Raw genomic sequence first — 27,377 nt, 5'->3', positions numbered from 1 at the left:
GAAAGCAGTATTATGGTGCATTAGCGGAAGCTAACATGAAGGTAGTAATGTGACGTGTTAGTCAAGGCTAACATGAAAGCAGGGGCTAATATGGAGAATTAAAGGCTCAGTGCAGTCAAAAACGTGATTTGCCTGTCTTTTATATACAGTGAGCTCCAAAAGTATTGGGACGGTGACATTTTTGTTGTTGCTTTGACTCTTTACTCCAGCACTTTTGAAACGATGAAATGACTATGAGGTTAAAGTGCAGACTGTCAGCTATAATCTGAGGGTATTTTCATTCTAACCCTAACCTTTTGGAAATTACAGCACTTTTTGTACATAGTCCACCGATTTTAGGGGACCAAAAGTATTGGGACAAATGTACTTATATGTGTTTTAAAGTAGTCAAAAGTGTAGTATTTGGTCCCATATTCCTAGCACACATTTCCAATCCAAAGTGCTGGAGAACAGAGCCAAAACAGCAACAACAATGTCACTGTTCCAATACTTTTGGAGCTCACTGTATATTGCGACCCTATGAGGTTGGAAAAATACTGTGAAATTGTGAAAATGATGATAATGTCCTTTTAGTGTAAGAACTTGTTTGGTGGGATGGAGTTTTGGCCTGCCAGGTGACATCACCAGAGAGTTAATTAGTTAATAGGCCAATAAGTAAAATTGTTCCAAACCTATCTGCAAATAACAGCTAGTTTTCAGTTTTCCCCTCCCCACTCAGACCACTTCCAGACAGTCCTGCGAACTTGTCTGCAAATAACAGCTAGTTTTCAGTTTTCCCCTCCCCACTCAGACCACTTCCAGACAGTCCTGCGAACTTGTCTGCCAATAACAGCTAGTTTTCAGTTTTCCCTTCCCCACTCAGACCACTTCCAGACAGTCCTGCGAACTTGTCTGCCAATAACAGCTAGTTTTCAGTTTTCCCCTCCCCACTCAGACCACTTCCAGACAGTCCTGCGAACTTGTCTGCCAATAACAGCTAGTTTTCAGTTTTCCCCTCCCCACTCAGACCACTTCCAGACAGTCCAAGCCAAATTTTTGTTTGAGACATTTCTCTTTGTTAAGAAACTATTTTTGCTTATTTTGGACAATTTTGTTTTGAAAATAATCACAGTAAGGTACTTAATTGTTACCTAGAAATGATTTGATATTGAGATAAAAATGACTGCACTGCACCTTTAAAGTAGCACGAACTGGCGCAGGCAAAAATCCTCTTAGCAGTGTGGAGTGTTTAGAATGTAATAATATAGGGAAAGAATCTTTCAGATGTCACATTTGTATCGGATGGTGGCTTAGCGTGGGCTGAGGTTCCCTAAGCAACCTGGTGTAGGTACAGTGGGCTCACATGCTCTCAGTAATGTTGTGTGCATAGACAATTTAATTTAAAACATTTCATTAGATTACATTGATTTAATTCTGGAATGTAAAATATTCAGTATTTAATCTAGTGGACCTTGCACATACACTACCATTAAAAAGGTTTGGGTCACATAGAAATGTGCTTGTTTCTGAAAGAGGGAGGCCCCGGTGCACAACTGAGCAAGAGGACACGTACATTAGACTCTCTAGTTTGAGAAACAGATGCCCGCAAAACACCAGTCTGAACGTCAACAGTGAAGAGGCGACTGTGTGTGGGTGTGCGATGCTGGCTGATCTCCGACTGGCCAATAAAAATAAAAGATTAAGATGTGCAAAAGAACACAGAGGAACTGCCTAGAAGGCCAGCATCCCGGAGTGACCTCTTCACTGTTGACGTTGAGACTGGTGTTTTGCGAGTACTATTTAATGAAGCTGCCAGTTGAGGACTTGTGAGGCGTCTGTTTCTCAAACTAGACACTCTAATGTACTTTTCCTCTTACTCAGTCATGTACTGGGGCCTCCCACTCCTCTTTCTATTCTGGTTAGAGCCAGTTTGCGCTGTTCTGTGAAGGGAGTATAACACAGCGTTGTACGAGATTGTCAGTTTCTTGGCAATTTCTAGCATGGAATAGCCTTCCTTTCTCAGAACAAGAATAGACTGACAGGTTTCAAAAGAAAGTTATTTGTTTCTGGCCATTTTGAGCCTGTAATTGAACCCACAAATGCTGATGCTCCAGATACTCAACTAGTCTAAAGGCCAGTTTTATTGCTTCTTTAATCTGGACAACCGTTTTCAGCTGTGCTAACATAATTGCAAATAAGATTTCTAATGATCAATTAGCCTTTTGAAATGATAAACTTGGATTAGCTAACACAACGTGCCATTGGAACACAGGAGTGATGGTTGCTGATAATGGGCCTCTGTACGCCTATGTAGATATTCCATAAAAAATCAGCAGTTTCCAGCTACAATAGTCATTTACAACATTAACAATGTCTACACTGTATTTCTGATCAATTTGATGTCATTTTAATGGACCAAAAAAAAGTGCTTTTCTTTCAAAACAAGGACATTTCTAAGTGACTCCAAACTTTTGAACGGTAGTGTATCTCACCAGTAATATCTGCATGTGTGTGTATGCTAACATGAAAGAGATGCCTTTTAGCTCCCGGCTCTCGTGGTTCTTCAGAAGCCTATCTGTCAGATGCATTACACAGAACATGGCGGAGAATACTTATCAGGCTCATTTATTTTTGCAGAGTTCTTTGAATTTCAGGCCTTTACATGGCTTTCCTATATCCTGCTTGTTTCACTACAGGGGGGCGGGCTAGACACTAATGACTAGAACATCCCGGTCACGACCATTTAATCAGAGGCTGTGTGTGTGTGTGTTTGTTTGGGTGTGTGGAGTGGGATATGGGGGTTGTGTGTGTGTGTGTGTGTGTGTGTGTGTGGGGGGGGGGGGGGGGGTGTATGTGTGTGTGTGTGTGTGTGTGTGTGTCTGTGTCTGTGTGTGTGTGGTTGTGTGTGTGTGTGTGTGTGTGTGTGGTTGTGTTGTCTTCGCTTCTGTCTTTTTCCTGGGTTACCTTTGTCTTGTGGATTGACATTCAACCGATATCACTCAAAGGCTTCAAAGACAGGAGAGAGAAAGTCCCTAATGGGTTGGAACAGACTGCTGCATGTGGTATAACTCAAACAAATGGGTCAGTTATTCAGTTATTCACACACACAGACACATGGACAGACAGTGAGACTGCAGTAAAGTGAGGCATGACAGAGAGAAAAATAAGGAAGGATATAGACAGAACAGGCAGACAGGCAGACAGACGAACAGATAGAATAGACAGAACAGACAGACCGGCAGAACAGACAGAACAGACAAACAGAGACAGAACAGAGGAGCAAATCCAAGACCTTGTTGAATATTTGATGGAACTTCCTGGTTTATTTAGGCCAATGCAGAGACGCCTCACTGACAATAATTGGGCTTTTAATATGGATGACCTTTCACCCCATAGGTCACAGACTCCATTTCTTCCAGAGAGAACGATTTGTTTGTCTTAAAACATGCCTTTATTGGCCCAATAGCTACATAATTAAAATACAAACATTATTTAATTTTAATGGACCAGCAAAGTTAGAACCAAGCTCCTCTCCCTGTCCACTGTACTGAACATAGAACACCGATGCCCCACACCCCTACAAAAGGATGTGACGGTTAACCAGCCCCTTCAGAAAGTATTACTTATTCCACGTTTGGTTGTGTTACAGCCTGAAATTCAAAATGGATTAAATACATGTTTTCTCTCACCCATGTACACATAATACCCCATAATAACAAAGTGAAAACATGTTTTAAGATTTTTTTTGCAATTTTATTGAGAATGAAATACAGAAATATCTCATTTACATAAGCATTCACACCCTTGAGTCAATACGTGTTAGAATCACCTTTGGCCGCGATTACAGCTGTGAGTCTTTCTGGGTAAGTCTCTAAGGGTAAGTCTCTGATTTTGCAATATTTGCACATTATGCATTTAAAAATTCTTCAAGCTGTGTCAAGTTGGTTGTTGATCATTGCTAAACAGCCATTTTCAAGCCAATTTAAGTCAAAACTGTAACTAGTCCACTCAGGAACATTCAATGTCATCTTGGCAAGAAACCAGTGCATTTTTGGCCTTGTGGTTTAGGTCATTGTCCTGCTGATAGGTGAATTGGTCTCCCAGTGTCTGTTGGAAAGCAGACTGAACCAGGTTTTCATCTTGTATTTTGTCTGTGCTTAGCGCTATTCCATTTCTTTTTATCCTAAAAAACTCCCTAGTCCTTGCCGATGACAAGCATACCCATAACATGATGCAGCCACCATAATGCTTGAAAATATGAAGAGTGGTACTCAGTGATGTGTTGTGTTGGATTTGCCCCAATGCTTTGTATTCAGGACAAAACGTTAATTGCTTTGCCACATTTTTTTCAGTTTTACTTTATTGCCTTATTGCAAACAGGATGCATGTTTTGGAATATTTTTATTCTGTACAGGCTTCCTTCTTTTCACTCTGTCATTTAGGTTAGTATTGTGGAGTAACTACAATGTTGTTGATCCATCCTCAGTTTTCTCTTATCACAGGCATTAAACTCTGTAACTGTTTTAATGTCACCATTGTCCTCATGGTGAAATTCATGAGTGGTTTCCTTCCTTTCTGGCAACTGAGTTAGGAAGGACTCCTGTATATTCGTAATGACTGGTGTATTGATACACTATCCAAAGTGTAATTAATAACTTCACCATGCTCAAAGGGATATTCAAGGTCTGCTTTTATTTTTACCCAAACTACCAATAGGTGCCCTTCTTTGCGATGCATTGGAAAACCTCTCTGGTCTTTGTGGTTGAAACTGTGTTTGAAATTCACTGCTCGACTGAGGGACCTTACAGATAATTGGATGTGTGAGGTTCAGAGATGAGGTAGTCATTCAAAAATCATGTTAAACACTATTATTGAAACAGTGTGTGTCCATGCAACTTATTATGTGACTTGTTACTCCTGAACTTATTTAGGCTTGTCATAACAAAGGGGTTGAATACTTATTGACTCAAGACAGTTCAGCTTTTCATTTTTAAATATTTTGTAAAAAACAAAAATCTAAAAACATAATTCTACTTTGAAATGATGGGGTATTGTGTGTAGGACAGTGACACACAATCTCAATTTAATACATTTTAAATTCAGGTTGTAACACAACAAAATGTGTAAAAGGTCAAAGAGAAATAGACCCTGTGAGAGATAGAGAGAGAAAGACCCCCCCCCCCCCCCCCCCGACCCAAAAAAGTAAACAATCATTCCGGCTAGAATTCATAATGGCTGCTGACCAGTGCTCTGCAGCTAGAGTGATGTGGGAGCCAGAATGGCAGTGGCTGAAACCCCAACACTGTCTCTGGAGGAAAAACATACAGCATGAGTCAGAATGGCCTCCAGCTCACAGCTCTGCCATAGCTCAGCCGCTCTGGTCCTGTTTAACACATGGCAAATGGAAACTGGAGGGCTCAGTGGGACACAGGCAGTGATTCCAGACGTTGCCTGCCACAGCGCTTTGGGTGCGACCCCTGTTGACTCCTACTTCTGTATGTTGCATCCCAGACAGACTCTTTAATAGGAAGCTCTCCCAGGGTGCACTGCTGTGCTGTGACTGGAACTAGACGGGCATGCGAGGAGTCAGGGCCACTTAACACCAGGAGGGAGGACAAAGTGCAGACAGATAAACAGACAGGACAAACAGCATTATTTGGCACGTTGAGACATAGAGACAGACAAAGAGGAATAAGGAAAATATATTCCAGAAGCAGACATGAAGAGGTGTGTGTCACTCACACACAGACATATTCAGGGGGACATGGATTTATAGTTGATGTACCGACACACATGCAGGCACATACACTCTTAGAAAAAAGGGTTCCAAATGGGTGCTTTGGCTCTCCCCATAAAATAACCCTTTTGAGTTCCAGGTAGAACCCTTTTGGGTTCCATGTAGAACCCTCTGTAGAAAAGGTTCTACCTGGAACCGAAAGGGTTCTTAAAAGTCTAAAATAACTCTTTTAGATTCTAGATTGCAGTGTACAAAACTGAAACTGCAAGTGCACTACACACGCACACACACACACACACACACACACACACACCATGGATCAGATCAATGGCACTCTAGAGAGAGAACATCAGATGTTGGCAGCCATACAGAAAACACAACCTCGCTGGGCAATTATATCTGACACTGAGGAAAAGGCTATGGTCTGAACACAGCCTACGCAGACAGGTCCTCATCTTGCATCAGTGTGTGTGTTCCTGGAGAATTTTAATATTAAAGGATGACTAGAAGAGTCAGGAGTCAGGTGTTAAGCTGTCACAAACACTCACACATGCACGCACACACACACGCACGCACACAAATGCACGCACACATAAACACACACACACACACACACGGAAGAGGTAATTGGTGTGTGTTCTGGGGTCACGTTATTTCTCTAAGGTAGTTGTAGAGAGCTGAAGGATCGTAGATCCAATCTCAGTGTGTAATAAGAACACAGCTAACCTTCCCTTTCACTGCAACACTTACAGTCAAACAGCCTTCACCCAGCCTTCACTGAGCCTTCACCCAGCCTTCACCCAGCCTTCACCCAGCCTTCACTGAACCTTCACCCAGTCTTCACTCAGCCTACACCCAGCCTTCACTGAACCTTCACCAAGCACTGGAGCCCAGACTACAGAGCTAGTCAGACCCAGGGGTCTACACCTTGTTTCTACCTCAACTCTACTGTTAATTATTGAAATGCTGTAACGCTCCCTTCACTCACTCTGACCCACCCTCGCAAGGCCTTCTCGGTAAATGACATCATCCGTTCCTATAAGATTCGCTGCCCTTTGACCTTGTGTGTTTACGGTCCACACAACAAGGATGGTTATTAGAGTTGTGCGGTATCCAGATTTTCATTTCGTCATACCGTATTCTTTTCATCCCAGGATCTACAGTATTACCGGTTTAGTACACAAGGGGTCACTAAAAACACAAAAAAGCCCATTGAGTGTCTATTACCAGAATTCCAACAACATTAGCACAAGTAAGAAAACATTTCCATAGAGGCTAATAGCTAAATATGCTAACGAGCACAAACAAAAATAAATGAAATGCCAAGACAGGCAATCCAGCTCATAAAGTTATACATATATTGTCATGTTGTCTTGTCTCTGTCCTTTCCCTTCACCCTGTCTCCCTCTGCTGGTCGTTGTTATGTTACCTTTTCTCCCCCTCTTTTCCCCAGCTGTGCCTTGTCTCCTCCTAATTACCCATTCACCCCGTTCCCCACCTGTTCCCTTTTTCCCTCTGATTAGGTCCCTATATCTGTCTCTGTTTCTGCTCCTGTCCTTGTCGGATTCTTGTTTGTTTGTTTATGTGTCTCATGCCTGAACCAGACTATCATCGTGTGTGCTGCAACCTTGTCCTGTCCTGTCGGAATCTACCTGTCTATCTGAGCCCACGTATGTTCGTCATTAAAGTACTCTGTTTGTTAATTCGCTTTTGGGTCCTCATTCACGCACCATAACAGAAGAATCCGACCAAGAATGGACCCAGCGACTTCGGATCCTCTCCACTCAGCCGTCGAGATCCAGGGAGCGATGCTAGGCAGACACAAGCAGGAATTGTCTGCTGCTCGACATGCCGTTGAGACCCTGGCCACCCAAGTCTCCAACCTCACAGAACAGGTTCACCATCTCCGCCTCGATCCACCGGCCACTTCCAGGGCTTTCGAATCTCCGGAGCCCAGAATCAATAACCCGCCGTGTTACTCTGGGGAGCCCACTGAATGCCGCTCGTTCCTCACCCAGTGTGATATTGTGTTTTCTCTCCAGCCCAACACTTACTCCAGGAGCACTGCTCGTGTCGCCTACGTCATATCTCTCCTTATTGGACGGGCTCGTGAGTGGGGCACGGCAATCTGGGAGGCAAGGGCTGAGTGTATTAACCAGTATCAAGACTTTAAGGAGGAGATGATACGGGTTTTTGATCGATCTGTTTTTGGGGAGGAGGCTTCCAGGGCCCTGTCTTCCCTATGTCAAGGCAATCGATCCATAACAGACTACTCTATTGAGTTTCGCACTCTTGCTGTCTCCAGTGGCTGGAACGAGCCGGCCTTGCTCGCTCGTCTTCTGGAGGGTTTCCGCGCAGAGGTAAAGGATGAGATTCTCTCCCGGGAGGTTCCTTCCAGCGTGGATTCCTTGATTGAACTCGCTATTCGCATTGAGCGACGGGTTGATCTTCGTCACCGAGCTCGTGGAAAGGAGCTCGCGCTCTCCGTCGCCTCCCTCTCCGCATCACTACCATCTTCCTCTGCCGGCTCGGGTGCTGAGCCCATGCAGCTGGGAGGTATCCGCATCTCGACTAAGGAGAGGGAACGGAGAATCACCAACCGCCTCTGTCTCTATTGCGGTTCCGCTGGTCATTTTGCCACTTCATGTCCAGTAAAAGGCCAGAGCTCGTCAGTAAGCGGAGGGCTACTGGTGAGCGCTACTACTCCTGTCTCTCCTTCAAGATCCTGCACTACCTTGTCGGTCCATCTACGCTGGACCGGTTCGTCAGCTTCCTGCAGTGCCTTAATAGACTCTGGGGCGGAGGGCTGTTTTATGGACGAGACCTGGGCTCGGGAACATGACATTCCTCTCAGACAGTTAAAGGAGCCCACGGCCTTGTTCGCCCTGGATGGTAGTCCTCTCCCCAGGATTCAGCGTGAGACGCTACCTTTAACCCTCACTGTTTCTGGTAATCATAGTGAAACCATTTCTTTTTTAATTTTTCGTTCACCTTTTACACCTGTTGTTTTGGGCCATCCCTGGCTAGTTTGTCATAATCCTTCCATTAATTGGTCTAGTAATTCTATCCTCTCCTGGAACGTCTCTTGTCATGTGAAATGTTTAATGTCTGCTATCCCTCCTGTTTCCTCTGTCTCTTCTTCACAGGAGGAGCCTGGTGATTTGACAGGGGTGCCGGAGGAATATCACGATCTGCGCACGGTGTTCAGTCGGTCCAGGGCCACCTCTCTTCCTCCACACCGGTCGTATGATTGTAGTATTGATCTCCTTCCGGGAACCACCCCCCCCCGGGGTAGACTATACTCTCTGTCGGCTCCCGAACGTAAGGCTCTCGAAGATTATTTGTCTGTAGCTCTTGACGCCGGTACCATAGTCCCCTCCTCCTCTCCCGCCGGAGCGGGGTTTTTTTTTGTCAAGAAGAAGGACGGGTCTCTGCGCCCCTGCATAGATTATCGAGGGCTGAATGACATAACAGTGAAGAATCGTTATCCGCTTCCTCTTATGTCTTCAGCCTTCGAGATCCTGCAGGGAGCCAGGTTTTTCACTAAGTTGGACCTTCGTAACGCTTACCATCTCGTGCGCATCAGGGAGGGGGACGAGTGGAAGACGGCGTTTAACACTCCGTTAGGGCACTTTGAATACCGGGTTCTTCCTTTCGGCCTCGCTAACGCTCCAGCTGTCTTTCAGGCATTAGTCAATGATGTCCTGAGAGACATGCTGAACATCTTTGTTTTCGTTTACCTTGACGATATCCTGATTTTTTCACCGTCACTCCAGATTCATGTTCAGCACGTTCGACGTGTCCTCCAGCGCCTTTTAGAGAATTGTCTTTTCGTGAAGGCTGAGAAGTGCACTTTTCATGCCTCCTCCGTCACATTTCTCGGTTCTGTTATTTCCGCTGAAGGCATTAAGATGGATCCCGCTAAGGTCCAAGCTGTCATTGATTGGCCCGTCCCTAAGTCACGTGTCGAGCTGCAGCGCTTTCTCGGCTTCGCGAACTTCTATCGTCGTTTCATCCGTAATTTCGGTCAGGTGGCAGCTCCTCTCACAGCCCTTACTTCTGTCAAGACGTGCTTTAAGTGGTCCGTTTCCGCCCAGGGAGCTTTTGATCTCCTCAAGAATCGTTTTACATCCGCTCCTATCCTTGTTACACCTGACGTCTCTAGACAGTTCGTTGTCGAGGTTGACGCGTCAGAGGTGGGAGTGGGAGCCATCCTTTCTCAGCGCTCCCTCTCTGACGACAAGGTCCACCCATGCGCGTATTTTTCTCATCGCCTGTCGCCGTCGGAACGTAACTATGATGTGGGTAACCGCGAACTGCTCGCCATCCGGTTAGCCCTAGGCGAATGGCGACAGTGGTTGGAGGGGGCGACCGTTCCTTTTGTCGTTTGGACTGACCATAGGAACCTTGAGTACATCCGTTCTGCCAAACGACTTAATGCGCGTCAGGCGCGTTGGGCGCTGTTTTTCGCTCGTTTCGAGTTCGTGATTTCTTATCGTCCGGGCTCTAAGAACACCAAGCCTGATGCTTTGTCTCGTCTCTTCAGTTCTTCAGTAGCCTCCACTGACCCCGAGGGGATTCTCCCTGAGGGGCGTGTTGTCGGGTTGACTGTCTGGGGAATTGAGAGGCAGGTAAAGCAAGCACTCACTCAAACTCCGTCGCCGCGCGCTTGTCCTAGGAACCTTCTTTTCGTTCCCGTTCCTACTCGTCTGGCCGTTCTTCAGTGGGCTCACTCTGCCAAGTTAGCCGGTCACCCTGGCGTTCGGGGTACGCTTGCTTCCATTCGCCAGCGTTTCTGGTGGCCCACCCGGGAGCATGACACGCGTCGTTTCGTGGCTGCTTGTTCGGTCTGCGCGCAGACTAAGTCCGGTAACTCTCCTCCTGCCGGCCGTCTCAGGCCGCTTCCTATTCCCTCTCGACCGTGGTCTCACATCGCCTTAGATTTTGTCACCGGACTGCCTTCGTCAGCGGGGAAGACTGTTATTCTTACGGTTGTCGATAGGTTCTCTAAGGCGGCTCATTTCATTCCCCTTGCTAAGCTTCCTTCTGCTAAAGAGACGGCACAAATCATCATCGAGAATGTTTTCAGAATTCATGGCCTTCCGTCAGACGTCGTTTCGGACAGAGGTCCGCAATTCACGTCTCAATTTTGGAGGGAGTTTTGCCGTTTGATTGGGGCTTCCGTCAGTCTCTCTTCCGGCTTTCACCCCCAGTCTAACGGTCAAGCAGAACGGGCCAATCAGACTATTGGTCGCATCTTACGCAGTCTTTCTTTTCGCAACCCTGCGTCTTGGTCAGAACAGCTCCCCTGGGCAGAATACGCCCACAACTCGCTTCCTTCGTCCGCGACCGGGCTATCTCCTTTTCAGAGTAGCCTCGGGTACCAGCCTCCGTTGTTCTCATCTCAGTTCGCCGAGTCCAGCGTCCCCTCCGCTCAGGCTTTTGTCCAACGTTGCGAGCGCACCTGGAAGAGGGTCAGGTCTGCACTTTGCCGTTATAGGGCGCAGACTGTGAGAGCTGCTAATAAGCGTAGAACGAAGAGCCCTAGATATTGTCGCGGTCAGAGAGTTTGGCTCTCCACTCAGAACCTTCCCCTTAAGACGGCTTCTCGCAAGTTGACCCCGCGGTTCATTGGTCCATTCCGTATCTCTCAAATCATTAACCCTGTCGCAGTGCGCCTTCTTCTGCCGCGATATCTTCGTCGCGTCCACCCGGTCTTCCATGTCTCCTGTGTCAAGCCCGTTCTTCGCGCCCCCGCTCGTCTTCCCCCCCCCCCCCCCATCCTTGTCGAGGGCGCACCCATCTACAGGGTCCGTAGGATTTTGGACATGCGTCCTCGGGGCCGTGGTCATCAGTACCTGGTAGATTGGGAGGGGTACGGTCCTGAGGAGAGGAGTTGGGTTCCCTCTCGGGACGTGCTGGACCGTGCGCTGATCGATGATTTCCTCCGTTGCCGCCAGGCTTCCTCCTCGAGTGCGCCAGGAGGCGCTCGGTGAGTGGGGGGGTACTGTCATGTTGTCTTGTCTCTGTCCTTTCCCTTCACCCTGTCTCCCTCTGCTGGTCGTTGTTATGTTACCTTTTCTCCCCCTCTTTTCCCCAGCTGTGCCTTGTCTCCTCCTAATTACCCATTCACCCCGTTCCCCACCTGTTCCCTTTTTCCCTCTGATTAGGTCCCTATATCTGTCTCTGTTTCTGCTCCTGTCCTTGTCGGATTCTTGTTTGTTTGTTTATGTGTCTCATGCCTGAACCAGACTATCATCGTGTGTGCTGCAACCTTGTCCTGTCCTGTCGGAATCTACCTGTCTATCTGAGCCCACGTATGTTCGTCATTAAAGTACTCTGTTTGTTAATTCGCTTTTGGGTCCTCATTCACGCACCATAACATATATAGGTGTAGGAGGTTCAAATGATGTTGAATAATATTAAACTACATTCATCAATCTGATTATATGGGTATAGGGCATAAACGTATACCGATGAATCGAGCCAGCTTGCAAGTCTACACATCAACACTCGGATACTATAATTACATTTGTTCTAAGATAGCTTTATGTGATTATTAAGAGGCTTATGGGAATTATGAGCTGTCTATGGCAATCATACTCTAAGCTTTAATTTATCAAGTCTATCTTAGCCATAGATGTAGTTAGAATCTATGCATAATGGAATGCTATGAGTAGAGGGTAGATAACATATACCAATAGACCTACTAAATTATAAACAAAGAATTACTCTTTAAAACGATTAATGCATCTACTCAAATAAACTTATACGATTTATTAGTCACAAAATAATTGACACTCAAACAATTCCAGTGTACATGGAATAGATTATACAATACAACAGAGTAAATGACTATCACTGATAGGCTAACACTAATGTGGTTACATGTCTCTTCAGAAGAACCTCCAAGAGACAATACTGTGTCTAATACACACAGGAGGCTTACGGGATACAGGATTCTCATACGTAAAAATAGTGTCTCCATGAATAGTTTCAGCCCATCTTTTTTTCTTCCCAGAGCTCCAAATCTCAGTATCTCCCATCGTCTAATTAAAATCACTTTGCTTTGTCAAAACAATAAACAAAGGGCATTAAACATCGCACGCATTCTTAGATCTAATCATTACAGCTCTGATTTAAATGATAGGAGTTTACGTCTGTGTTGCTCCCTCTTTGAGCTGACCGCCTTCCGACAAACAGATGAACACAGTAAAGATACCCATAGCACTTACGGCACAATAGAACACATCAATGTTTGAAGCTCTTTACAAACCTCTTGAAAGAAACCAAACAAGATCAGTTAATTCACTCCTCCAAAGGTGTATGTACTCCCAGGAGTCTGTCAGAACGTCACACCCCGGAGAAAGCCACAGATAAGGTGTGTTTGACTCTTGTGATAGCCCACATATGGTCAGCCATCCGGACAATGTCCTAAATCGTGGTCGAGTCATCCCGCTGGAGCTCGGTGCCTGCAACTCGCGTGTGTGTTACCTCATGTCCAGATGTCATTTTTGGTGAGGTTGGAGATTTACAAGCAAATGTGAACAAGAGACATTATGCAAATGAAAAAGTTTTGAACAGTACTGGCTCTGGAGTCAGCATGTGTACACGCTGTGTCTGTGTGGAGTCTGGAGCCGCTAGGGCAACGTGACTGCTTGCTCTGCTTGGACGAGCTCCTCCAGACTGACGAGCTCCTCCAGACTGACGAGCTCCTCCAGAATGACGAGCTCCTCCAAGCAGAAAAGGCAGGCCTGAGAGAGGAGGAGGAGAAGAAACAAAAGGAAATCAAGATAGCAGTGGCATCTGTACAGATAAGTCATCCAAAGAGCTTTGACTTCTCAAACACGGCAGAAAGATAACACAATATGATGCCCCATCTCCATTATAATTCAGCCACTTACTTAGCTAACTAGAGGGCCTGGCTCAAACCTTTTGGGAGCACTAAGTGAGATTTGGTTGGGTGCCCCCCACCTTGCGGCAAAACATTTTAGTGGCCCCCTCTAGGTGTCGGAGAGAACATTTTTAGTTTTAAAAGTTAATTTCCTGCAATTCTACACATTTTGCCAAGGGCGTAAAGAAAACGTTGCAATTTTATAACACCCTTCATTAAATTCTATTCATTTTGACATGAGGCAGAGACTAAATTAATTCAGTTTCAAAGCTAATTTCCTGCAATTCTACACATTTTGCAATGGTATGCCATGTTACTATGATACAGTGCCTTGCGAAAGTATTCGGCCCCCTTGAACTTTGCGACCTTTTTCCACATTTCAGGCTTCAAACATAAAGATCTAAAACTGTATTTTTTGTGAAGAATCAACAACAAGTGGGACACAATCATGAAGTGGAACGACATTTATTGGATATTTCAAACTTTTTTAACAAATCAAAAACTGAAAAATTGGGCGTGCAAAATTATTCAGCCCCTTTACTTTCAGTGCAGCAAACTCTCTCCAGAAGTTCAGTGAGGATCTCTGAATGATCCAATGTTGACCTAAATGACTAATGATGATAAATACAATCCACCTATGTGTAATCAAGTCTCCGTATAAATGCACCTGCACTGTGATAGTCTCAGAGGTCCGTTAAAAGCGCAGAGAGCATCATGAAGAACAAGGAACACACCAGGCAGGTCCGAGATACTGTTGTGAAGAAGTTTAAAGCCGGATTTGGATACAAAAATATTTCCCAAGCTTTAAACATCCCAAGGAGCACTGTGCAAGCGATAATATTGAAATGGAAGGAGTATCAGACCACTGCAAATCTACCAAGACCTGGCCATCCCTCTAAACTTTCAGCTCATACAAGGAGAAGACTGATCAGAGATGCAGCCAAGAGGCCCATGATCACTCTGGATGAACTGCAGAGATCTACAGCTGAGGTGGGAGACTCTGTCCATAGGACAACAATCAGTTGTAAATTGCACAAATCTGGCCTTTATGGAAGAGTGGCAAGAAGAAAGCCATTTCTTAAAGATATCCATAAAAAGTGTTGTTTAAAGTTTGCCACAAGCCACCTGGGAGACACACCAAACATGTGGAAGAAGGTGCTCTGGTCAGATGAAACCAAAATTGAACTTTTTGGCAACAATGCAAAACGTTATGTTTGGCATAAAAGCAACACAGCTGAACACACCATCCCCACTGTCAAACATGGTGGTGGCAGCATCATGGTTTGGGCCTGCTTTTCTTCAGCGGGGACAGGGAAGATGGTTAAAATTGATGGGAAGATGGATGGAGCCAAATACAGGACCATTCTGGAAGAAAACCTGATGGAGTCTGCAAAAGACCTGAGACTGGGACGGAGATTTGTCTTCCAACAAGACAATGATCCAAAACATAAAGCAAAATCTACAATGGAATGGTTCAAAAATAAACATATTCAGGTGTTAGAATGGCCAAGTCAAAGTCCAGACCTGAATCCAATCGAGAATATGTGGAAAGAACTGAAAACTGCTGTTCACAAATGCTCTCCATCCAACCTCACTGAGCTCGAGCTGTTTTGCAAGGAGGAATGGGAAAAAATGTCAGTCTCTCGATGTGCAAAACTGATAGAGACATACCCCAAGCGACTTACAGCTGTAATCGCAGCAAAAGGTGGCGCTACAAAGTATTAACTTAAGGGGGCTGAATAATTTTGCACGCCCAATTTTTCAGTTTTTGATTTGTTAAAAAAGTTTGAAATATCCAATAAATGTCGTTCCACTTCATGATTGTGTCCCACTTGTTGTTGATTCTTCACAAAAAAATACAGTTTTATATCTTTATGTTTGAAGCCTGAAATGTGGCAAAAGGTCGCAAAGTTCAAGGGGGCCGAATACTTTCGCAAGGCACTGTATCTGAGTGACAATAAATAACTAAATCAATGGGGGCCCCCTTGAAGTCAGGGCCCAGTCTGTATTTGGCCATGGTTACTACAAGTTTAGATAGCTGTCTAGACTAACTACTAATCTACAAATTGTTAGCTGACATGGCTAATTGAGTGACTTTCAGTGACTGACATGACAAGAGAAAAACTGCTTATGCACCTGGTGTATAATACTGTTCTTACTCTCAGTAGTAAGTTGAGACCCTGACTGAGTGTTTTTTGATTGGGGGCCCAATGTGGTCTATGCCTGTAACCGGCCATGGCTAACTAGCCAGTTAAACCAAATACACAGCTCCCGCTTTCTCACGTTTTGCTATTTACAAACAAACACGTGACTGTCTCAAATGTTCTGGGGATCTATGGTAAGCTTCATGATGTAAAATAATGTGAAATGTTCTGGGGATCTATGGTAAGCTTCATGATGTAAAATAATGTGAAATGTTCTGGGGATCTATGGTAAGCTTCATGATGTAAAATAATGTGAAATGTTCTGGGGATCTATGGGAAGCTTCATGATGTAAAATAATGTGAAATGTTCTGGGGATCTATGGGAAGCTTCATGATGTAAAATAATGTGAAATGTTCTGGGGATCTATGGGAAGCTTCATGATGTAAAATAATGTGACGGGGGAAATGATGAACATGATCTGCGTTATCTCCTAATGTATTGCGCAAGTTGAATGCAGGTATTTACTTAAAAATTAGCTACACATATTCACATTTATGGTAATAGTTTCAATGGTACACGGTATATAAGGTATACCGCCCAACGGTAGTGGAGACGTTTGATTTAATGAAATGGCCTGTTATTCTAACAGAGCCAATAAGCTGCTCTCAGAGAGAGAGAGTGTGTGTGTGTGTGTGTGTGTGTGTGTGTGTGTGTGTGTGTGTGTGTGTATGTGTAAGGGTGTGTGTGTGTGTGTGTGTGTGTGTGTGTGTGTGTGTGTGTGTGTGTGTGTGTGTGTGTGTGTGTGTGTGTGTGTGTGTGTGTGTGTGTGTGTGTGTGTGTGTGTGTATATGTGTAAGGGTGTGTGTGTGTGTGTGTGTGTGTGTGTGTGTGTGTGTGTGTATATGTGTAAGGGTGTGTGTGTGTGTGTGTGTGTGTGTGTGTGTGTGTGTGTGTGTGTGTGTGTGTATTCTGCCGTTCATCATACTGCAGTATCATGTGTCCCAGGGGATGCGACATCTCTCCCTCTTCAAATATGTAAGTGGTTCTCTTCTGCCCATTATGATGGTTATAAATGTGGGCCTGTAACTCCACTGTGACAAACGATTACAGCCAACTCAACAGGCGTGTGTGTGTGTGTGTGTGTGGGTGTGTTATTAATATCAGCCCTCATATCTCACCTGAGGTAAATGTGTCCTAGGGACCAAAGCATCGGTGTGCATGTGTGTGTGTGTGTGTAAGCAGATGTGTTCCTAGTTGCGTACTAGTTCAGCATCACTCTACATTAACTAGTTGTGCCCTCTGTCCCTTGAAAGTGTAAACTTGTCTTTCGCTTTGAAGCTGCCTCCCGAAGGCCATGTATTATAAGAATCTATTTTGCATTCGTTAAATGTTATTTTAAAGTGGTTTCCTTTGAGCAAAACCTTGAAAAAACCGGTATATTCTGGCAAAGCCACTGTGTCTGTGGAGGGGTGTGTGCTTCTATTTGTTGGTGTTTGCGTGTGTCTGTGTGTGTGTGTGTGCGTGCGTGCGTGTGTGTGTGTGTGCATGTTGCTTCCAGGAGAGTCGGACAGTGATGAATATTCAGGCTTTGAAAGTGATAGTACTCTTCAATTGGGCTTTGGGGCCTCTCTCTCTATCTCTCTCAAGCCCACTCTCGCTCTCTCTCCCTCTCGCTCTCTCTGTTAGAACTAGAGGCTTCCTCATTGCATCAGACACATATTTCCCCATAAGCCACTGTGGTTTTCTCTACAACATGTGGACTGAAATGCCCTCTGTTTATCTCAGCCATTCTTCAATTACATGAGGAATAATATTACACCGCCATAGATTCAATATTTCATTTCTCGCCTGTTAATTCTGTTCAATCGCTCGTCTACCCCAGAGGCTCTCCCTCGTCTTTCATCCCTCTGTCATTTATCCTCTTCTCTCCCTCACTTTATCCTCATCCATCCCTCACTCCCTGGGCTACTGTAGGCCAAGCAGAATCACACCCTGCGGACATCCTACTAACCAAAAGAGAGAGAGGGGCCTTTTTTTCTCTTCAAAAAGTTGTTTGTGCTTCTACTCCTCCCTCTCACTCCCTCGCTCTCCCCCTCTCACACCCTCGCTCTCCCCCTCTCACACCCTCGCTCTCCCCCTCTCACTCCCTCGCTCTCTCCCTCTCACTCCCTCGCTCTCTCCCTCTCACTCCCTCGCTCTCCCCCTCTCACTCCCTCGCTCTCCCCCTTCTCACTCCCTCGCTCTCCCCCTTCTCACTCCCTCGCTCTCCCCCTCTCACTCCCTCGCTCTCCCCCTCTCACACCCTCGCTCTCCCCCTCTCACTCCCTCGCTCTCTCCCTCTCACTCCCTCGCTCTCCCCCTCTCACTCCCTCGCTCTCCCCCTCTCACACCCTCGCTCTCCCCCTCTCACTCCCTCGCTCTCTCCCTCTCACACCCTCGCTCTCTCCCTCTCACTCCCTCGCTCTCCCCCTTCTCACTCCCTCGCTCTCCCCCTCTCACTCCCTCGCTCTCCCCCTCTCACACCCTCGCTCTCCCCCTCTCACTCCCTCGCTCTCCCCCTTCTCACTCCCTCGCTCTCCCCCTCTCACTCCCTCGCTCTCCCCCTCTCACACCCTCGCTCTCTCCCTCTCACTCCCTCGCTCTCCCCCTTCTCACTCCCTCGCTCTCCCCCTTCTCACTCCCTCGCTCTCCCCCTCTCACTCCCTCACTCTCCCCCTCTCACTCCCTCACTCTCCCTCAGGTGAGGAAGAAGAGAACACCTTTTTAATGAGCGTATCAGAAGCTCAAAGTAAAGCACATTTTTTAAATTACAGTCATACATTTCCTGTGGGGAACAGTTCAAGCACCCATTTATTTAATCCTTTCTTCAAAACAACAACAACAAAAAGAGAACAAAAGAAAACAGCTAGTGGCAGGAAGCATCTATCAGAGACAAGGCCAGCCTTGTTAATGGCTGCCATTCCATTCTGCCAGACAGACTGAGGAGGGGAAGACGAGAGAAGAATACCTGATTATGAAGTTGCCAAACCTTATGGTGTGGGCCGTAATGGATCCAAGACAAAAGTCTTGAATAGAAATGCTAATAAGACCAATTACACGGTGGACAAAACATTAGGAACTCTTTCCAGGACATAGACTGACCAGGTGAATCCAGATGAAAGCTATGATCCCTTATTGATGTCACCTGTTAAATAAATCCACTTCAATCAGTGTAGATGAAGGTGAGGAGACAGGTTAAAGAAGGATTTTTAAGCCTTGAGACAATAGGCTTTAAAATAAATGCTAGTAAGAACAATTCTAATATCAATGCTATTCTCGCTGTATAGCCCTGTTAATGGTTATTTGATCTCACTTATTGATGTTGAGCTGACCTGTCAGACATAAGGTATTTCAATCAGATCCACTAATCATTATGATTCCTGTCCTCACTAACTGGATCAATACCTTAATGTGCGGTTAGCCTATAGGACGAGTCAGCAGTGGACCAGGAAGGGTTTGTTTTCCTGAGGTTCTACCCAGTCTGCTAAGTGGCTCAGTGGTTCTGCTCCCTCTTTAATGGAATACCGCAGCTCTTGCCGGGAACACTGTTTACTCTTTTAACTGAGAACTCTCCAACACCTCCGGCCCTCTCTGGTTCCCATGGAGCCAGGAAACCGTGGCGATAGTGTCTGTGGAGAGCAGGGGCGGATTAACGTCCCCCCCCGCCGGTAACCTTGCCAGCCTCGACACACACAGGGAGGGGACAACACTAAGCCTGAAGGGACAGGGACACACACATAAACACACGAATGCATGCACGCGCACACACATACACACATACACATACACATGAGGCAATGCCTGAATGGATTGGAATGGTGGATGTTGTGACAGACATAGGCACACACACCGATGCATGCATGCACACACAGACTAACAGATACACACACACACTCGCGTACAACTGAACAGCTATTAATTTGGGGTCAGAACACTCCCCTCTAACAGGGCAGCTGGCAGTGAGGCTTGAACACTCCCCTCTAACAGGACAGCTGGCAGTGAGGCTTGAACACTCCCCTCTAACAGGACAGCTGGCAGTGAGGCTTGAACACTCCCCTCTAACAGGACAGCTGGCAGTGAGGCTTGAACACTCCCCTCTAACAGGACAGCTGGCAGTGAGGCTTGAACACTCCCCTCTAACAGGGCAGCTTGCAGTGAGGCTTGAACACTCCCCTCTAACAGGACAGCTGGCAGTGAGGCTTGAACACTCCCCTCTAACAGGGCAGCTGGCAGTGAGGCTTGAACACTCCCCTCTAACAGGGCAGCTGGCAGTGAGGCTTGAACACTCCCCTCTAACAGGGCAGCTTGCAGTGAGGCTTGAACACTCCCCTCTAACAGGGCAGCTGGCAGTGAGGCTTGAACACTCCCCTCTAACAGGACAGCTGGCAGTGAGGCTTGAACACTCCCCTCTAACAGGGCAGCTTGCAGTGAGGCTTGAACACTCCCCTCTAACAGGGCAGCTGGCAGTGAGGCTTGAACACTCCCCTCTAACAGGGCAGCTGGCAGTGAGGCTTGAACACTCCCCTCTAACAGGGCAGCTGGCAGTGAGGCTTGAACACTCCCCTCTAACAGGGCAGCTGGCAGTGAGGCTTGAACACTCCCCTCTAACAGGGCAGCTGGCAGTGAGGCTTGAACACTCCCCTCTAACAGGGCAGCTGGCAGTGAGGCTTGAACACTCCCCTCTAACAGGGCAGCTGGCAGTGAGGCTTGAACACTCCCCTCTAACAGGGCAGCTGGCAGTGAGGCTTGAACACTCCCCTCTAACAGGGCAGCTTGCAGTGAGGCTTGAACACTCCCCTCTAACAGGGCAGCTTGCAGTGAGGCTTGAACACTCCCCTCTAACAGGGCAGCTGGCAGTGAGGCTTGAACACTCCCCTCTAACAGGGCAGCTGGCAGTGAGGCTTGAACACTCCCCTCTAACAGGGCAGCTGGCAGTGAGGCTTGAACACTCCCCTCTAACAGGGCAGCTGGCAGTGAGGCTTGAACACTCCCCTCTAACAGGGCAGCTGGCAGTGAGGCTTGAACACTCCCCTCTAACAGGACAGCTGGCAGTGAGGCTTGAACACTCCCCTCTAACAGGGCAGCTGGCAGTGAGGCTTGAACACTCCCCTCTAACAGGGCAGCTGGCAGTGAGGCTTGAACACTCCCCTCTAACAGGACAGCTGGCAGTGAGGCTTGAACACTCCCCTCTAACAGGACAGCTGGCAGTGAGGCTTGAACACTCCCCTCTAACAGGGCAGCTTGCAGTGAGGCTTGAACACTCCCCTCTAACAGGACAGCTGGCAGTGAGGCTTGAACACTCCCCTCTAACAGGACAGCTGGCAGTGAGGCTTGAACACTCCCCTCTAACAGGGCAGCTGGCAGTGAGGCTTGAACACTCCCCTCTAACAGGGCAGCTGGCAGTGAGGCTTGAACACTCCCCTCTAACAGGACAGCTGGCAGTGAGGCTTGAACACTCCCCTCTAACAGGGTAGCTTGCAGTGAGGCTTGAACACTCCCCTCTAACAGGGCAGCTGGCAGTGAGGCTTGAACACTCCCCTCTAACAGGGCAGCTGGCAGTGAGGCTTGAACACTCCCCTCTAACAGGGCAGCTTGCAGTGAGGCTTGAACACTCCCCTCTAACAGGACAGCTGGCAGTGAGGCTTGAACACTCCCCTCTAACAGGGCAGCTGGCAGTGAGGCTTGAACACTCCCATCTAACAGGGCAGCTTGCAGTGAGGCTTGAACACTCCCCTCTAACAGGACAGCTGGCAGTGAGGCTTGAACACTCCCCTCTAACAGGACAGCTGGCAGTGAGGCTTGAACACTCCCCTCTAACAGGACAGCTGGCAGTGAGGCTTGAACACTCCCCTCTAACAGGGCAGCTGGCAGTGAGGCTTGAACACTCCCCTCTAACAGGGCAGCTGGCAGTGAGGCTTGAACACTCCCCTCTAACAGGGCAGCTGGCAGTGAGGCTTGAACACTCCCCTCTAACAGGACAGCTGGCAGTGAGGCTTGAACACTCCCCTCTAACAGGGCAGCTGGCAGTGAGGCTTGAACACTCCCCTCTAACAGGGCAGCTGGCAGTGAGGCTTGAACACTCCCCTCTAACAGGGCAGCTGGCAGTGAGGCTTGTCCTCTTAGACTCCATCCATTCACCAAAGCCCCATATACTACCCACCACTGTATGCTCTCATTGGCTGGCCCTCGCTTCATACTCGTCGCCAAACCCACTGGCTCCAGGTCATCTACAAGACCCTGCTAGGTAAAGTCCCCCCTTATCTCAGCTCGCTTGTCACCATAGCAGCACCCACCTGTAGCACACGCTCCAGCAGGTATATCTCTCTGGTCACCCCCAAAGCCAATTCCTCCTTTGGCCGCCTCTCCTTCCAGTTCTCTGCTGCCAATGACTGGAACGAACTACAAAAATCTCTGAAACTGGGAACACTTATCTCCCTCACTAGCTTTAAGCACCAGCTGTCAGAGCAGCTCACAGATTACTGCACCTGTACATAGCCCATCTATAATTTAGCCCAAACAACTACCTCTTCCCCTACTGTATTTATTTATTTAGCTCCTTTGCACCCCATTATTATTTTCTACTTCGCACATTCTTCCACTGCAAATCTACCATTCCAGCTATATTGTATTTACTTCACCACCATGGCCTTTTTTGCCTTTACCTCCCTTATCTCACCTCATTTGCTCACATCGTATATAGACTTATTTTTCTACTGTATTATTGACTGTATGTTTGTTTTTTTCCATGTTTAACTCTGTGTTGTTGTATGTGTCGAACTGCTTTGCTTTATCTTGGCCAGGTCGCAATTGTAAATGAGAACTTGTTCTCAACTTGCCTACCTGGTTAAATAAAGGTGAAAGAAAAAAGAAAAAAAGATGAAATAATGATTCTTCGCCTGGCTCCAATCCAACAACTAGAGGAATGTTTCATGTTATTCTGGAGGAATATTATCCATAAAGGCACAGTGGAAAAGAGAGCGGCGTACAGTTGTTTCCGGGGGGGGTAGGGCAAATGCTTCCTGTGTGGTGTAGTTTGGGAACGGCTGTAGCCATTAAATGGCAAAGGGTTTTAAGGCTTCGATGATCCTGGTCCTCTTGGGGAGGTTAGAGGGTTTGTTATGCTTCAGAGGCCAGAGCCAAGCAGGGAACTGCATTATTAAACACGATAAGACCTAATGAACTCTGGACACGCTCATGCTACAGCTCCTCTGACCACACTAACCCCTGGACAACAACAGGATTACAGATATTATAAGCTGAGGGCTGTCCTAAATATGTCAAGTGTAACATCGGTGTATGTGATGTACTGTAGGTATAATCATATGTTTGGATGAGTGATGGTGAACTGCTTTAGAGTTTGTACATATCCAATTGTACGAGTCGACGATAGAACTTCATGCTATTTTTTGTGTGCAAGCCAAGGTGTGATCACTGTGATCCCTGGCCCTTACATTAGCCTCAGGGCGCCTCTCCCTGCCCTGCTCTCCCTCGGGTCAACGTGGCTGGGGGCTGAGATCACACCTGTGGGAGGATATTCAAGGTCAATCAATAAAGCATATAGAGCCTGCAGCCATCCGCTGCATTCATATTGCGAACTGAACCGGGTGGATTTGGGTCCTTTGTTACTAATACAACAATGGTAGAAGAAATATGTGGTTTCTATGTACTTTGCTTTCTCATACTGAATAGTGCACAGCATTGAGAGAGAGAGAGAGAGAGAGAGAGAGAGAGAGAGAGAGAGAGAGAGAGAGAGAGAGAGAGAGAGAGAGAGAGAGAGAGAGAGAGAGAGAGAGAGAGAGAGAGAGAGAGAGAGAGAGAGAGAGAGAGAGAGAGAGAGAGAGAGAGAGAGAGAGAGAGAGAGAGAGAGAGAGAGAGAGAGAATAATGTGTTTGTGTGTCTGCCGTGTACTGTAATGGTACAAAAATACTCTATACAGCTCCCTATACTTTCAATGCATTATTCCCCAAAATGTGGGTAAACTGTGTTTACTTGCGTTTACCTTCCACTACACCACTGGTGCCACGTGTGTGTGCATGTGTGTGTGTGTGAGTGCGTGTCTGTGCGCGTGTGCGTGTGTGTGTGTGTGCATGAACGTACATACAGTGCCTTGCGAAAGTATTCGGCCCCCTTGAACTTTGCGACCTTTTGCCACATTTCAGGCTTCAAACATAAAGATATAAAACTGTATTTTTTTGTGAAGAATCAACAAGTGGGACATTTATTGGATATTTCAAACTTTTTTAACAAATCAAAAACTGAAAAATTGGACGTGCAAAATTATTCAGCCCCTTTACTTTCAGTGCAGCAAACTCTCTCCAGAAGTTCAGTGAGGTCTCTGAATGATCCAATGTTGACCTAAATGACTAATGATGATAAATACATCCACCTGTGTGTAATCAAGTCTCCGTATAAATGCACCTGCACTGTGATAGTCTCAGAGGTCCGTTAAAAGCGCAGAGAGCATCATGAAGAACAAGGAACACACCAGGCAGGTCCGAGATACTGTTGTGAAGAAGTTTAAGGCCGGATTTGGATACAAAAATATTTCCCAAGCTTTAAACATCCCAAGGAGCACTGTGCAAGCGATAATATTGAAATGGAAGGAGTATCAGACCACTGCAAATCTACCAAGACCTGGCCGTCCCTCTAAACTTTCAGCTCATACAAGGAGAAGACTGATCAGAGATGCAGCCAAGAGGCCCATGATCACTCTGGATGAACTGCAGAGATCTACAGCTGAGGTGGGAGACTCTGTCCATAGGACAACAATCAGTCGTATATTGCACAAATCTGGCCTTTATGGAAGAGTGGCAAGAAGAAAGCCATTTCTTAAAGATATCCATAAAAAGTGTTGTTTAAAGTTTGCCACAAGCCACCTGGGAGACACACCAAACATGTGGAAGAAGGTGCTCTGGTCAGAGGAAACCAAAATTGAACTTTTTGGCAACAATGCAAAACGTTATGTTTGGCGTAAAAGCAACACAGCTCACACCATCCCCACTGTCAAACATGGTGGTGGCAGCATCATGGTTTGGGCCTGCTTTTCTTCAGCAGGGACAGGGAAGATGGTTAAAATTGATGGGAAGATGGATGGAGCCAAATACAGGACCATTCTGGAAGAAAACCTGATGGAGTCTGCAAAAGACCTGAGACTGGGACGGAGATTTGTCTTCCAACAAGACAATGATCCAAAACATAAAGCAAAATCTACAATGGAATGGTTCAAAAATAAACATATCCAGGTGTTAGAATGGCCAAGTCAAAGTCCAGACCTGAATCCAATCGAGAATCTGTGGAAAGAACTGAAAACTGCTGTTCACAAATGCTCTCCATCCAACCTCACTGAGCTCGAGCTGTTTTGCAAGGAGGAATGGGAAAAAATTTCAGTCTCTCGATGTGCAAAACTGATAGAGACATACCCCAAGCGACTTACAGCTGTAATCGCAGCAAAAGGTGGCGGTACAAAGTATTAACTTAAGGGGGCTGAATAATTTTGCACGCCCAATTTTTCAGTTTTTGATTTGTTAAAAAAGTTTGAAATATCCAATAAATGTCGTTCCACTACATGATTGTGTCCCACTAGTTGTTGATTCTTCACAAAAAAATACAGTTTTATATCTTTATGTTTGAAGCCTGAAATGTGGCAAAAGGTCGCAAAGTTCAAGGGGGCAGAATACTTTCGCAAGGCACTGTATTCCTGTGTGTACAAAATCTTGTGTGTGTGCGTCTCCCTGTGCTAACGCGTGTTGTGTGCTTACGTGTGTGTGTGTGACAGATGTGAAGAAACATATTAACATCACTTAGACAGTGTATAGGTGCTAAACATGAACAGCCACAGGAGAGCTGCTCTCAGCCAGGTAAATTGCCAATTCATTTGTGAAATCGACTAAGTGAAGGCCTCCTCCAATGCACAGACAATCTTTCTCTGCAAGACACTCACTGTGAGAAGAAGACCAGGGATAAACAACTTTGGCATCAAATTAGCTCTCAGTTTTACAGGCCATTGACCATGATAGACCAACGCTTTAATGATTAGCCTAACCTGTCTGTTAGGTATGTCGGAAGAAAAAAAGTGTGTGTGTGTGTGTACAGTACGTGTGTGTTGGAGCCTTCCAGCCCCTCCCAGGCCTCTGAGCACTGGAGGGCCAAGGTGACCGGGGTCGGCCAGCAGAGAGCTGCCTGCCAGATGGACAGCCAGCCTAGACAGGGTTAGACCTAATACACTCTCTCTCTTCCTCACACACACACCCTGATGGTTGTAATATACCTCACCTTAGACTCTACACACAAACCTGTTCCCCTGCCACTCTTACACACCACTGCCTTTCTCCCCCAACACATTTATCATTAGTCTGGAATAGAGCTGGCTACCTAGATATGCTTCTCTATAGACATATCTATAAATGCATTTTAAGCTGCAGGATAGATGGAAGTATGAAAAGGACAGTATGCAGTTATAGTGAATTAAAGGCAAATATTACATTGTCCCCTCCTCCCCTAATGTTGTCCATGGTCACCCTCATCTTAGCTGTACCTGCCTACTCGGTGCCATATGTGCCCATCCACTGACTGGGGTCATGCAATAAACCTTGCAGTCAGAGAACTGGACAAGGAGAGATGGTTGTGTGGAGGGGGATGTGAGGTGTTGGGGATGTGTGTGTGTGTGTTTTCTGAGTAGTGTATGTTGGTTATTGGATACAGGGCAACAGATTAGATTTCCCTCAATATGGTGCTGTCTCTGGCTCTTGACAGCTGTCACTCACACATTAACCCACTTTGCCTCACACGCGCAGACACACACAAACACACACACACAAGGTTTTTGTTTACAGACCTTCATGGAGACGGTTTTGATGAATAATCATTGGATTCGTTTCACACAGATCCTCTTCATTCCTTTGTTTAGCATCTGTCTCTCTCCACCCCTCCACTTGATTATCAGGCGCAGACGACCTTGTTCATCACATTCTGATGGGTTCATCACATTCCGATTTCTTCAAGCCTTAGGAGAGCACTCAGAAAACCTGTCCCAACCAAATCATCACCTATCTAAATATATCTCCTATTGGAAAGACACATGTTGGCAGACTAACCACCCTGGCTGTCGTGACTGAGAAAAACACTGTGTATGTACAGACTCAGAGAGGACAGCTTGGCCATAGAAAACCGTCTGTCACAGACAGATCTGACTACTCAGAGAGGACAGCTTGGCCATAGAAACCGTCTGTCACAGACAGATCTGACTACTCAGAGAGGACAGCTTGGCCATAGAAACCGTCTGTCACAGACAGATCTGACTACTCAGAGAGGACAGCTGGGCCATAGAAACCATCTGTCACAGACAGATCTGACTACTCAGAAAGGACAGCTGGGCCATAGAAACCGTCTGTCACAGACAGATCTGACTACTCAGAGAGGATAGCTGGGTCGTAGAAACCGTCTGTCACAGACAGATCTGACTACTCAGAGAGGACAGCTTGGCCATAGAAACCGTCTGTCACAGACAGATCTGACTACTCAGAGAGGACAGCTTGGCCATAGAAACCGTCTGTCACAGACAGATCTGACTACTCAGAGAGGACA

At 46.5% G+C, this 27,377-nt stretch overlaps 1 protein-coding gene across 1 annotated transcript in view; it reads left to right on the top strand.

The window, feature by feature from the left end:
* LOC110504900 (SPARC (osteonectin), cwcv and kazal like domains proteoglycan 1) overlaps positions 1 to 27,377 on the top strand; it is a 449,363-nt gene that overhangs the window by 286,583 nt on the left and 135,403 nt on the right. The window lies entirely within an intron of this gene.

This window comes from Oncorhynchus mykiss, chromosome 25, assembly GCF_057628025.1.
Source record: "Oncorhynchus mykiss isolate SJ-2025 chromosome 25, ASM5762802v1, whole genome shotgun sequence".
Taxonomy (NCBI): domain Eukaryota; kingdom Metazoa; phylum Chordata; class Actinopteri; order Salmoniformes; family Salmonidae; genus Oncorhynchus; species Oncorhynchus mykiss.
Note: the sequence above shows the minus strand (reverse complement) of the source record. Positions and strands in the feature narration are given on the sequence as shown.